At 40.3% G+C, this 15292-nt stretch overlaps 1 protein-coding gene across 1 annotated transcript in view; it reads left to right on the top strand.

Moving 5' to 3' along the window:
• Nucleotides 1–15292, top strand: part of LOC122758748 (transmembrane protein 132C-like) — a 137457-nt gene that overhangs the window by 58225 nt on the left and 63940 nt on the right. The window lies entirely within an intron of this gene.

Below are 15292 nucleotides of genomic sequence, written 5' to 3'. Positions count from 1 at the left end.
TGACAGGGTAGAGAGACAGAGAAAGGAAAATCAAATGAACCCTTATGGATCTGTGCCACAGGTGCACCCTCGGTAAATTGAAATGTGAATAATACACAATTCCTTATATGGACATCCTTGGAGTGTGTGTGTTAATAGATCACATATTCAGGCTTTATAAAATGTCTTCTTATGTGTGGTTGAGTCAAAGTTATGATTCATTATATCGTAGAGTAGAGCTGAAACAATATCTCGGATAATCAATTATGAATCGATTACTAAATGAATTGTCTAATTAAACTATTTTGATAATCGATTTGAGGGTTTTTCCATTATTACAAGATTTCTGATCGTTTTAGCTTCTTAAATGTGAAGATTTTCTGGTTTCTTTGCAAAGATATCGTTAAAAGTGAATCCTTTTCATTTGTGGACAAAACAAGACATTTGAGAACATCATCATTTCCAGGTTCGACAAACACAGATCAATATTTTTCTACATTTTCTACTCGATTAATCTAGAAAATACTCGACAGATTAATCGATTATGATTACAATCGATTACAAAAAATAGACCGTTTTTATTTTATTTTTGTTCAAAAAATGAGCCAAGCGACCTTGGAATTGTGACGCATTGCCGAAATTTTTACTATAAATTTGAGTACTTTTTACTCAGGGGTGTTTATATAGTTGGTGAAAATGGAAAAAAGAAAATCTGATTGCCTGTGGGTTGAGCTAAAAAAAGGATATAAGACACTCTGTATATATGTTTGAACATAGTAATGGAAAAAAAGCAGCCTAAATAATGCTCTGTCATCCACTCATCAAAATAAATATGTGCAGATTTTTGAAAAACTCAAAACGTAATGGAAAAATCAGAACAAGATAGAGTAGAATAAAAAGAAGTATGTGCACAGAGGTGGTGTTTAGTTGACAGTTCTTTGGTTTGAAGTTGAGATTACATGGTTGGAATTTTTTTTACTCAATGCTAACCACTTTTCATAGCTATTTTATAACATTGACAATAACAATCCATTGTAGTGCACAACAGTGCGCTCTTTGATTCAATAATAACACCCAAGGACACCTCAAAGAATACACAGTTCCGACAAAGTAAAACAGATATAACAAAATGAATGACAATAATAAGTCAAACTGCTGCGTTACTGTTCAACAGGTTGAATAAAAACGGTGAAAAAGGTGAACAATAATAATAATAATAATACAAATAATAATAATAAGTCTTTTTTCACGCAACACCAGGTCTAAGGAAACCTGTGTCCTTATCTTGCTACTGCTGTGTCTTTATTACAGTGACAAAACAATAAAACTGCGCGGTACACGAACGTGGTCTGTTGCCACTTGAGGCAAATGACTCCGTATCACTGTAAGTGTGAGGGTGTAAGTATCTTCTCTATTTGACAGTGCGTTGTCATTTGAAATGAATAGCATTTCCTCCTATCAAGCCTCTCCTTTAGCGGATGCAGAACTGAAACCAATTCTGAAATAAATCCACTGGGGAGAAGAAGAAGAAGAAAAAAAAAAGCAGCAGTTATAACTGCACGTCTTAAAAATGAAATATACGTGGATAATATGACAGTGATTTCTCCATTTATGAATGCTCTTTATGGCTGAACGACAACATTGTTATGGGCCTCATTTTAAAGTCTAATTTGAACAGTGTGTAACGCAGAGCCGTCTTTCAGCCTCCATCTGTGTTGGTCGGACATTTATTTAACGTTCAAATGCTGCATCACAAAACCTGTGCGGGCGCCAGTCCTCAATGCAAATGTATGTTTTCTACGCGGCCTACTGTCTTTCATGTGAAGGCTCGTGAAGTCCTGGGTGACAGTTTCACCTAGTTCACTCTTCCGTTGGTCGTTTTTTTTTCTTTTCTGGAGCGCACTATTGTTGACTGGAGGATATCTGGCAGGAGTGGCACTCTTTTCCTCAGCACAGACGAGCTGTGTTATGGCCCCGAGGACTCGCTGTGATTCTCTTTGTCTCTTTCCTGACATAAAAACCGACACAAGAGCAAAGAGTGTTCGTGCGCACAAACACGTCAGATCGCTTTCGATGTTGTTCTTCACAAAGCTTCAGCGGCGCTTAGCGCATCCATGAAGATCGTGAAATGTGTTTCTGTCCATTTACGAGTCCATCTCCCCCAGTACAGGGTCACAGCTTCATGTCCACGCTGAAATGACAATGTACAGTGAGGAACTGTGTGCAAGCACACATGCATATCCAGTCAAAGTTGGACCAGCTTGTTTTAGTTTATCCTGACGTTTTTTTAATTGAAATCGAATTGTTATACGTTTCTTTTAATGTCCGTCAAGATAATGAGGCTGCCTGGATAAAAAAGGTTCAATGAACGCACGTTTTCCAAGATAACTTTCACTTCCGATATCTGGATGCAGCTATTCATGGTGCTGGTGAATCTTGTCTGTGATTGGACGGACAATCCGCGGAAGTCCTGAGGTTCTACCGTAAAGACAAGTATATGGGCGCAAAGCCCTATTTCTCTGCTTTCTGGTGGCGTGGGTTGCTGTGCCAATCTCAGCTGACATAAGGGTGAAAGGCGGGGGGGTCACGCCCCGGACAGATCGCCTCTCCATAGTTTTTGAATTTTCCAGATATCACAAACGGTCTAGGAGTTACGGTAACGTAACGTAATGTTCTTACAGCCCCAGACATGATATGACATCGGGGGAGGGGGGGACTCTAATTTATATAAGCATAACACAAAATAAGCATAACACACACACACACAAATTACTAATACTTTGACTGCTGGGTAAGCAAATGGAGCCTTGCAATGCCAGGCTATTGAAAATGATCTTGTAACTCATTCCCAACCTAAAATAAAACTCACTATCTCTGTCCATCGTGCAGCTTCAGCCCTCCTGGAAGTAAATTCCTGGAAATGATATTAATATTATTAATTAGTCTTTGTTTGTGTGCTTTTTATACTTATTTCGTAGCCACAATTTAGTATTTTGTGTCTGCAAATGACAAAGATGTTGCAATGACAAAAAAATGTTTTTATTTAGATGTTACGTCATGTGGCAATGCTGCGTTTATATTGTGAAACTATAACAAAGCAATATTGCTGTGAAGCTTGCCTTAAAATACTTTAATCATTGGCTTTTTTGAGACAGTTGTAGTTCACCTCGCACTGTTCTGGCACCTTTACATTCTTTTCTTGTCATTTATCTCTCTAATAATAATAATGATATCGCGGTGGGAAATGCTGTCTGTTAGAGGTTTTCTTCGCCGCTTGGCTGAATCTGTTCTCAACGTTCATGAGTGAGTGAAGGGATATTGCAAACGTGTGAGTCGTTTAAAAAAAGAGCGCACAAACCCGAGTGTGAATTTGTTTTTGCGTTCTGATGCTCCCTCATCAGTTTGCTCTCTCGCAAATAATGTGAGATGAAATTTACGGCCCAATCTCGGGCCACTTGAACAAGAGTGAGAGGAAAATGAGCAATAGGACTAAATGCTTAGTGACAGAGTGGCCCACTGAGGCGTCATTGTCCTTCTATTCGGCGAGTAACTAATGAAGGACTTCTAACTGCGGCCCTGTTGTTGCAAAAGAAAAATGTGAATGTTTGACTGCATGCTCAGTGCGTAGCTAAGTGCTACTTAACAGACTCAAGAGCATATGCCAGTGACAAGAAACGCTATCCTAAAATTGATACAGTCGGCTGAGTGTGTGGCTTTTGTGGATGCTGATAAAAGATCACTTCACACCTTCACTGACCACTCCGCTCGTGGAGTTTGCCTCTTTTTTATATCACGCGAGGTACATGAAATGAGACTTACCCGAAAAACATGACCTGATTGCTTTTGTGTGTGTCTCAGAAGCTCACACTTACACTTGAATCTCACTTGAAGGTGGCACACTTCTTAAAATACAAGAACAAGAATCTAAATATGTCATTTGTTGAACTGCTTGAACCTTAATTCATCAGATAGATGTAGCAAGAAAATGTTTTCATTGTTTTTCATTGCAAATAAAAAAAAATAAAATAGAATGTGGCGGCACATAGTTATAGTTAATTCTATAGTTAGTAACTGAGTTACTGCAATGTAAAAGTTACTAGTTAGCAGGGTACTATTGTGTTACTTTACCCACCCCATGAAACTTGAAATTCAACTGTATGTTCAATATTACACATGTTTAATGAATGAAATTGACACTCAATAGAATAAATTATGAACAGGAAAACATTGTACACTAAGCTACACTATTTTAATGTGGCTGTAGGACAATGTGAGACAAGACATCGGTATCAAATTCAATATATGATTGTCGATATTATAATTACTATGTTTATAATAGTAGAACCACGAAACACAACAGATGCACTTCCAGTTTGAAAACGCCACCTTCACATTCGCTGTGTGTGCGTCTTTTGTTTGTTTGTGTGTGAACGCCTGCCCAACTCTGCTTCTTACCAGCAAATTTTACTCTGCCTCAGCCAATCATCATAACTTATGCGATTGTCCCGCCCCCTCCCACAAAACTTTGCAGCTCCTGCACGGCTGAGAGATCCTGGTGGGATGTAAACGGCTTCAATGAGCTTAATTAGAGTAACGTGCCACATTATATTGTCAGTAACGGTAATTAGTTACTGAAACAAGGTAATGCCATTTATTTGAACACCGTTGTTTTAAGGTTATCCATGTAATGCTGTTTTGGATGGGTCCACAATAAGCACCTTACCTGGTAACAGGTAACAGGGGTCACCGTTTTGGGTCAAACTTTTAAGATAAAAAAAACATGTTTAGGCATTTTATCGTCTGTAATGCGTAACAACCAAGGGCTGTAACTATCCCTAAACATGTGTAAACATCAGGCCCTCGTGTACTGGAGTATGGTATGAGAAACCATCATGCTCCCATGATGGGAGAATGGCACATGATCTGGGGAGTACTGGGGAGTGAAAATCATTGTCACTTAACGCAGTCTGCCACTGCATTGAGAAATGCGACCTGAGAGTGTATTATGCAAAGAGGAAGCCATGTATTGATTTTATGCAGAAATGTTGCTGACTTCTCCGTGCCCCGTTTCCTCTGAGATGGACTGACTGAGAGACGGCGGGAACATGTTCAGTGGTCAGACGAGTCCAAGTTCGAGCTTGCTTTATGGAAAGATTTTTTTCATTCTGTCCTTTCAGTTAACCCTTCTGTCGCCGACAGGATTTGGCACGTTCACTTCTCATTACCGTAACTCCTAGACCGTTTGTGATATCAAGAAAATTCAAAAACTGTGGACTGGCGATCTGTCCAGGGTGTGACCCCGTCTTTCGCCCCATATGTCAGCTGTGTAGATGATAAAGCTGTAGATGATGGATGGATGGATACCGGAAAGCAGAGAATTAGAGCTTTGCACCCATATACTTGTCATTACGGTCTGTGGAAAGAGCGTCTCAGTTCTGTAATTCTTAAAGAAGCTCTCACTCATTGAACATTTTTTTGACCATTCTACAGCCATAAAATCTTCATAAATCCAGACGGCCTGATTATCGTTACTTCACGAGAATGAATACTTTCATATTTCAGTTTTGCCGTTTTAAAAAAGTGTCCAAACTTTTGCTGGGAAGTGGGGTTTGTTGTTTTCTTGTCACACTGATTTATAACATTATTTGTTAGAAAGTGGCTCTTGACAGTCACCTTGTATTATCAGCGCTGCATGTGGTGGATTCCAAATCCTGTGACTGACAGCGGCGCCTGCAGCACTTTGCTGTCCTGAAAGTCGCTGCGTTTGTGTCACACAAGACTGCAAGAAAAAAAAACCATAACTGACTGCGTTAAGACTGGTGTTTTTAACCGAGAACATTTATGGTATCACACAGAAATTACCCAGTGAACCCTTTTTCCAATTTATCAAGGTGATTACCATATCATTTTATTGTCACATGTCAGTTAACACTCCACACTCAGTTGATGGATTCAATAGAAGTTTAGTTTTTTTTTTTAGTATAGTTTGCCGAGTTTGTACACACAAACAGAAACTAAGAGGCAAATGCCTCAGTTTCAGTATTTGCCCCAAACAGCTTAATTAATAATTTCATAGTAATTAGCTATGACATTTAATTCATGCCCTGATCATAGACCATGGCTAGAGTCACATTTCAAAGCACAGTGTGTGTGTTGGTGTTGGATGTGTTAATCCAATCATTTGCATACTTGCTTTAGGAAATCAAAAGAAAATGCAGGACAAATTGTGCGTATCATGAGGAGTTCTGCAAATGTGACTCCGTTAACCGTTCGTTTTATCATTGCTTTATAGCGTTTTGCTCTCATCAAGGTCGGTCAGGCCTGAATGACCACTTCTTTCATTTCCCTGGCACACAGTGTTCGCCTGTGGTGTGGAGGAACAGACCTGACATTGTCACGCTACAAGGCTCAATGCAGACAAGCTGTGTTGTGGCCGGAGGGAGTCGTGCGTATACATATACGTGCGCGCAAGCACACACACACACACACACACACACACACAGGAACACACAAGCAGAGAGAGAGCAGCCCAGGGGAGTCCTCTATGAAGGGATCAGTGTAAACAACCCGTGGCAGTCGAGGTGTTGGTGGCCCTGTGAAGTGGAAGCGAGGCTTTGGGCATGGTGCTGGCAGATAAGCACTACTAACGTACAGGAGTGAAGTGAGTTGGTCATCCCTGTTAGAGCACCGCCGGGCCACCCATTCCCCTGGCAACACATTACTGCTGTATCACACAGAGGAGAAGCTCAGGCGCCTGCAGGGAAAGTGAAATGTGGAGTGAGGGCATCACACATCCTGTACTTTGAATGCAGGTTCATGTGGATTTTAATGTGTGTACACACAGGACCATTAAGTTAGACTTAAGCCCCACTTCCACCATGCTTTGCACTTTGGTTCATCGTGCAAACGTTTTCATTGTCGACGGCCTTCTCTCTCGCAAAGCCTGCCTTCTTCTTTTGATGAAGGGCCACATGTCAAGAAGAAAAAAAACACAACACACTGGACGCCCTCCATTGTTGCTCTGTGTCGTCGTCTTCTTTGTGGAATTCATTTCCAAGCTACGCTGTGTCACGCTGGTACGGCATTGTGATATGAGTTGACGTATATAGCTGCGTATATAGCATCCTATAATTTAGGTACCCGGCCCACACGCGGCCAGATCAGGGTGTATTGTTCCAAACCGCACCTTGGTGAGCTGAACTGCACTGGAGCGCTTTGGAAGAAACAAGGTTATACATGAGACTTGATCAGTGTGTGAGGTGTGAAGAGGTTAATGTGCCCATTTAAAAACATGTAGAAGTTGGACTACGCCTTGTTGTCATGGTTGCAATAATAAACACACAGCAACAGCAGTATCACTATATATTTATGTCAATTATACATATGCTACTAAGCTTTTAGAACTATCGTGCATGGTTTAGGTCTAGGCAGAGAAAGTGTTTGGCAATCAGGTTAGGAAAATGATTGATGCATCACGATCCAATTAATTAATTGGATGGTGCCTTTTTTACAGGCCTGTGCGCTCCACAGGTTATTGAATTTTTTTTTATTCCTGTGACAATGCATTAATTAATTTGCTACAATCGAAACGAAAACTAACTAACAAAATAACGAAAACTAAAATTGCAAAAAATTCATTTCATACATCATCCTTCTTGGGTTCACATAAAGGTTGTATTTGAGGCACCTTTTTGAATCATGCACCGGGCAAGTACTCCATATTACAACAAACTAAATCTAACACTAAAACTAATAAAAACTTGCTCTAAAAACTAATTCAAGAAAAAGGTCAAATTTCTATTATCAAAAGACTACTATAAAATCCAAAACTAGTATAACCTTGGTCTGAAGTGTTGGCAGAGCAGTTTTTACCTTTAATTTTTGCATTGAGAGGAACAAAATGTGTGGACTTTCCAGATAAAAACTCAAAAAATGAAACCAACCAAGTGTTTGGCAATCAGGTTAGGAAAATACATTTTTTGGGGTTTAAAAGCGAAGTACTTCTTCAAGGTTTAATTTAAAGGTAGGGTTGGAGATCCTGGAAAATGTTTGAATTTTAAATTCAAAAGAACAAGGCCCTTTCTTTAGACCTGCGAAGCTCCGCCTCCAGAGCACAGGAACGAGCAGCAAACAGATTGACATGCTCTGAGCAGCATCCGTACTTTTTTTGGCGACGCTAACTTTTTTTGTATACTTGTTTTCAAATGATGCCGTACAACAACAAATACTCACAGATCACAAAGATGTAAATTGAACCTACCTGTCCACTAGAAACAGAGCCACCATGGGGGGGGCAGATGGCAGTTTGATTGATGCATCACGATCCAATTAATTAATTGGATGGTGCTTTTTTTACAGGCCTGTGCGCTCCACAGGTTATTGAATTTTTTTTTTTTATTCCTGTGACAATGCATTAATTAATTTGCGACAATCGGGCTGTGAAGAGGTTTTCTCAGAGTTTCAAAGAGGAACAAACTCATATCCTATCCATCAAGCACAACCTTTACCAAAACAGAAAATAACAATCAAGAAAACACCCCATCACATTATGAAAACCTAAAATGTTGTAAAAAAACAAACAAAGACCAAACAAAAGTCTATGTGTAAAAAGAAAATAATCTCTACACGGTGAAAAAAAGAATTCTGTAACATGTCAATATTGAACAATAAAATTGGTTTGACCGACATTTGGGCGGCACAATAATCCCCAAATTTCGCCCTTCTTTTGGTGATGCAGAGCAAACACTTTCCAGTTAGTGCCAGATAAGCTACTGCGGCTTCTCTGAACACATATGACGTGTGCATGATGGAACCGTTTTGCAGGGATAAAGTTGTCTAGCACGGGTCTTAGCACAATAAATAGTCAAGTTTATTTCGTTGCAGTTTACTATCCGCCGGGTCAAATAGTTTTTTGTTTTTTTTTCCTTACACAGTTGAAATCAATAGCTGAGACGTATGCCAATGAAAACCAGACGTTATCGGTAAACACTTCTTTTTGTGCAGTTTTAATGTCACTCCCACCATTACTGAATGCTCAGGGACCGAGGAGCCAAGCTTTGCTCCGACTTCAATACTCTTGACCTGCTCGAGGCTACATCCGAGAACCTGTGTTGACACAAATATGTGCTTTGCAGTTTGACTTTAACTCTGCTCCTGAGGAAAGAAAGAGAAAAAAAAAATGCAATATTTACTTTTACAGAGTCACAGTGATAAGGAGGCTTTTTTTTTTTCTTCTTCTTCCCTTATAGATCTGCCGAGTCTTAGATCTTTGATCAGTTCTCTGAGAGGGAAGTCGTGGTATAAAATATAAGTTATAGAAGAAGAGAGGTTGACACAGGAAGCAGAACTTTTAGAGTATTCTTTCTCAGTAATTGATAATAAAGCTCAATTTTGCTAAATAAATAATACTGGTATCTGAAGACTGTGCTAGATTATTTTTGGCGAGAGAGGTTTACGCCGATGAAAACAAAATACAGTATGTTTTTATTGTCTTCTTTTATTGTAAGAAAGGGAAAAATAAGGCCTTCATCAAAGTCGAATATTCAAACCATAAATCATTCCTTTTGTCTTATCTTTGAATGCTTCCCCTTCTTTTTAGATTTGAGATTTTCTTTCCCAGACTCAAATTTGACCTCCTGTCAGATGACTACGTAGTGACTTTTCCCTGTGTCGTCTGAAGCAAGGTTATTATAGTCAAACGAAAACTAACTAACAAAATAACCAAAACTAAAATTGCAAAAAAACATTTCAACTTCAACTGAAATAAAAATGAAAATCCGATAACTAACTGAAACGGAATTGTGTGTTTATAAATCTAACTAAAATTGTAGCGAAAACGTGCGCTTAGTTTTCATCTTTGTAAATTCATTTCATACATCATCCTTCTTGGGTTCACGTAAAGGTTGTATTTGAGGCACCTTTTTGAATCATGCACTGGGCAAGTACTCAAATACAAACTAAATCTAACACTAAAACTAATAAAAACTTGCTCTAAAAACTAATTAAAACAAACTAATTATGGGAGAAAAAGGTCAAATTTCTATTATCAAAAGACTACTATAAAATCCAAAACTAGTATAACCTTGGTCTGAAGTGTTGGCAGAGCAGTTTTTACCCTTAATGAGAGGAACAAAACGTGTGGACTTTCCAGATAAAAACTCAAACAATGAAACCAAAATAGACTCCAGTGTATTTGTGGAGTTTGGGTTCTTTCTCAGCGATTCACCAATTCTTTGGCTTTGGAAACATTTATTTTGTGACACTTTTGGGCCAGTTTGTCGTCCGACATTGTCTAAAATGTTGGGTCAGCGTGAAAGCTGTCATCTTTCCTGCCACACTGCCAATCTGGTGCTTACTGCGCCGACTTCCCATTTTCTCTGTACCACACTGACAAGGCAGGTTGTGCATGACATTTAGACCCAACAACTGTAACTAATTCTCACCAGGGCTCACTCGGCTCACTCACACCAGCAGCAGCAGGTAGCATTTTACTCATTTGACACTCAATCCCTGTGACCTGCGTCACCAGATCAGGCCGCTTTGCACTCAAACCTGAAGTAACTGAGTCAATAAATCACTGATCGGCGAAGTCGGAAGAGAACGTGGACTTAATCCTCCCTCACTAGCCAGTGTCTGTCAGCGCCATTAATGCAGCAGACTTCATCAGTCCTCGCTGGCTTTTGTGTTTGTCCCCAGTGTGTCACATCCTTCAAAATCTCCCACCGCAGCTTAATAATACAATTTATGATCTAATTAGCGGGCACAATGAATAGTCAACCATTTGTAACCATCATGATTACGAACGTTTATTATGAACGTTTCAGTGATTGCGAAAGATTAATTGTTTTGGTAATGGCTTCAGATTGATGCCGTTTGCATACATACGGTTATTATGGAATTGTTTGCTCCTCCTCTTCTTGACATGCACGCGGCAAGTGCTCTTTTCTGACAGTGTTATACATTTACTGTCAGTTTCCATTCAGACTTCCTCGTTTGTAATATAGTTTTTTAGTCGAGTATGCGACTGTGATCAAATGCTCTTTATACAGCAAAGAAAAAGAACAATTCTAGCACGTTGACGATGAAGATATTACATATGGCACATTTCCACCAGCTCTACTCGCCTCACCTCGGCACGGCACAGCACGGCACGGCACGATTAGGTTGCATCTCCACTACAAAAAAGTACCTACGTGGGCGGAGTCATCACTGCACGGCTGAGTGAAACTGCGGTGACTTGTTTTATACGCGACACACACACACACACACGAGTGACTAGTGACTTTACACCAGACTTCTGCAGTTGTTGTAGATTAACCCACATTTTTAGGATTTTTAAGTAGTTTTAACTTATCTACAATTGGGCACTGTTCGGCTTGATTTCTGTCCACACGTCTCCGGAGTACAGCCTCCTACTCCACAGACTACAGCGGCAGGTCTGCTCGCGATCACCAGCACTGTTAAATATAGAGGTTTCCCTGGTAGTTGATTAAGTGCTTGTATCACACATATATGTTAGTTATGGAGGTCTACTTACATATATGAACTTGTTTTCATGATTAAAAACCTCCTAATCGCTGCAAACGAGCCGATCAAAATATCTCCTCATTGACACTCTCGTCAGCCGCGCTGTTTCAGACCAAAACCACACCCCCAGAATGTGGACTGTGTTGTGATTGGCCAGCCAACGAGAGCTTTCCCACTGTCCTGTGATTGGCCAGGTACCTGGAAGTGACGTAATAGATAGGCCAGCTCTCAGATACACAGCTCCCCCTCTGGCACGGTGGATGCTCTGCATCTCAGCAGCTACGAGAGTAGTTCTTCTTCTTCTGCGGTTGAATGTACGCAACCGGATGTGCCCGGACTAGTGCCCGCACCAGGAGGCGCTACGGTGGTGACAGGAGTGGTGAGGATTTTTGATGACGACATCAAATTAAGGAAGTGCCGATCCGCTTCGCAGAGCCCAGGAAAACAATACAACACTATTTTCTCAGCAGTGGCTGAAATGTTGTTCTGAAACTTTAGGGTTTCATAAACGAGGTAATGACACAGATACACACACACACAAACACAGCGTTAATTGGAGCTTCCGGTCTATGTGGCCTTTAAGTGATCTACAGTTTGGCGCTGTTCGGCTTGATTTGTGAGTGGGGATGTCTCTTCCTGTGACGCAGTCTGACCAGTCATCGCATAGTACCTACTACTAGCACGCGTGGAACCTCGCAGGTACCAGGTACTATGCTAGTGGAAAGGCCACTTAAACCGTGCCGCGTCAAGGCGAGGCGAGTAGAGCCAGTGGAAATGCGCCAATAATGTGCATCTGATCTATATGGCGCCCCAGACAGGACATGGGTTGGAAAAAACAAAAAATTTGTAGCCACAAAATAGGTATAATATGCACATGAAATATTAATTAATCATTTTAATATCACTCCTGTGAATTACCTTGAGAGCTGCGTATGCAAAACTGGACGCAGGATAGACAGAGATGGTGTGATTGAGTTTGATTTAGTTACAGTAAGTGAAGTTTGAAACAGATCAATGCCGTTTAAACGAAACATTGTTGAGACATATTTTTAACCGTAGTGATGTAGCCAACAAGCTACATCCCCATTTTTCACCAAAAACATCTCTACGTGCAGTCGTCGGTGAGACTGGAGTGCATGGGACCATCTACATAACTACACCATGATACAGCATATTGACATTAAACTCGAACGTAGTATTCCTTGTGCACATTATGCCTATTTCGTGGCCACACATTTGAGTTTTGTCATGTCTGGGGTCTCCGTAGATCTTAGCTGAGGTTGTTAACATGCAAATACGTTGTGTCTTATAAACATTAAATATCAAAAACTCTCTGCCAATCCAAGTCGTTAATGGTGAGATTTTCCGCAGACGTAAATTGTGTTTTTTTTTTTGGTAGTTGTAATAAAAAGGATATCACCAAAGTCATTTGTGTTTATGACGTACTGACATTAAATATGCATTAAGAATGGGAGTTGATAGTTATTTTTTTTTGAAGGGTATGAAGGACAACGATTGAATCAAATGTATGTGTGTCGGAAAAAAGGTAGGCTCACACTGTTCCTTGCAGATTTTAGAATAATATGTGTGGATGGTGCAGCGTGGGACCGAGCTTTATGCAAACTATGAACAGACGCTACAGTTCAACTGACGTCGCCAAGTCTTCTGATGATTCAGACAATTCGGAGCAAATTCTGTGGCAGGGACTCTAAGCAAGTGACGTCAAATTCGCATGGTGTCACACATGCAAAATGAATCCCACTGAGACCTTAGAATTTGTGTGAAATATGTTGTCATTTTGACTGACAAACCATCACACCAACATGTTAAAACTACTGTATATATATATATATATATGTATATATATCTACAACGCCAACACGGATTAAAAGAAAAGTAGCGTCGCTTAATGCATTAATCCCTGAATGTTTTCGTTTCGCTGCTCCATAAAATATCTGCCTCGTGTCATAAGTTAATTTAAAAAAATATAACCCTACAGATAACGCTCCCTCCTTTATTTTAAACCCTTTAGTCTTACTCAAACAGAGGGTGTCATGAAAGAGCGTGGATACATAACACCGTATTCTGTTACGCTGCTGTTCTTTGAGGTCAATTTGGGCTCTATTTATAAAAGTGACTCAACTACCTCTGCAGTGCCACTGTAAGTGCCCGGTGGCTGCACCAACACAGGGCATTAGCGCTTATCTGTGTAACCCTTCTCACATCAGGTTTACCAACTTGCCATAATCCCTCCACTCCCAGAGATTATACTGCTTGGCCCCCCTCTCTACATCCATCCAAATATTAAATCAGCTACCCAGACACTAAAAAGTCAGATTTTTTTTTTTCATCATCCCCTGCATGTAACCGTAGGTTGCACTGAGTGCAGCGTCTGTATGTGTTCCATGACCTCATTCATTCAGCTAATCTACAGCAGCAATGGTAGTTACTTCCTGAAATCCAGTATTAAGGCAAAAAAAAAAAAAAAAGAAAAGGGGGGATTTATTGAACATAAAAAAACATCATGACACAAATTTGGGTTAATCTGAAATCTCATGCTTGTTCAACAAATCCCGTCGAAAATGAAAGCTGGAATATCCTACAGCACATGTAGGACGCGGGGATTGGTAATGTCCTTGAATCCTGCATGATGAGTCTTGTGTCGTGAGGAAAGCCGGGCTGTGATTTACCGAAGGAGACTGGCTTTTCGCCACAGTGGGTGTTGCGCTGTCCCGCCCCTCAGTGTCATCATACCGCTGGCCGGCTTTCATGTGCACAGTCTCTGCACTAACAAAGTTTCTTGTCATTTCAGTCAGTGCCCACCCACACCCAGCCTGTTTCTTTATTCAGCAGATCATGCATTATTTGTTGCTTCTCTCTCTGACACATTTTTTTCCCCCCAGAGTTTTAAAAATAATCTTAGACATAAGGAGAAAATGTGAGCTTGTGGGAGGTTAAAGAAAACAAAGTGAACGACTGCTCCAGGCTCCGGGCTTTTATTAACTTTTTCACTTTTTTATGCGCCACGATTCCTTGTTCTATCAACATTAGTCTCATTGTCTGTCTTTGTTGCCTTGATAAACATCCTACCTATATGCATGGGTCACATACTAGACCCAAACAGCAGCCGTGCATTATGCACAAAGGGGCAATACATTAGTGTCATATACAGTAATGTGATGCTGCTGCTTTTCATTTTGGTGGTAGATTATTTAATGATTAAATTAAACTCTTATCTATTTTGTTTGTGGTTCAGCTGAGTCCTGAAAAGTCCGACACTAATCCGACACCACGCCAGGCCTTTTGGAATCCAAATTGTATTTGTTTGTTTTTTGTTTTTGTTTATTGACAGTGCGATAATGATCGCAGAGATGCATTTAAGATGTGCTGTGTGTAAAACGTTCCCCAGACTTGCGAATAATGTATTCCTTTCCTTTCGAGTAGCTCTGGGGCTCCTGTGATTTCGACTCAATTCGCTCCTCAGAGCTCCTGCCCATATGATTGCTCTTGATCTGTCAAGGATACGTTCATGTCACGAGGCTATGGCCGGCTCACATTTTGAACTTTTTTTTTTTTTTTCCTCATTTGAAGTCAGCCCCACTTCTCTGACAGTTATTTCTGCTTTTCTTTTAAAGGCGCAAGTTTGTTCCCAGTGCTGAGGTTCATCCAGGCTCCGTCTGTCAGGCATCTGGTTGCTTTTCCTTTTAATTAAAATAAAAAAGACTTCAGATGTTAGATGAAGCACCACTACACTGTGTATTTTTCAGGAATCCAGACATGGATGAAG

The sequence above is a fragment of the Solea senegalensis genome, linkage group LG21 (genome assembly GCF_019176455.1).
Source record: "Solea senegalensis isolate Sse05_10M linkage group LG21, IFAPA_SoseM_1, whole genome shotgun sequence".
Taxonomy (NCBI): domain Eukaryota; kingdom Metazoa; phylum Chordata; class Actinopteri; order Pleuronectiformes; family Soleidae; genus Solea; species Solea senegalensis.
This window is presented reverse-complemented; position numbering and strand designations above follow the sequence as displayed.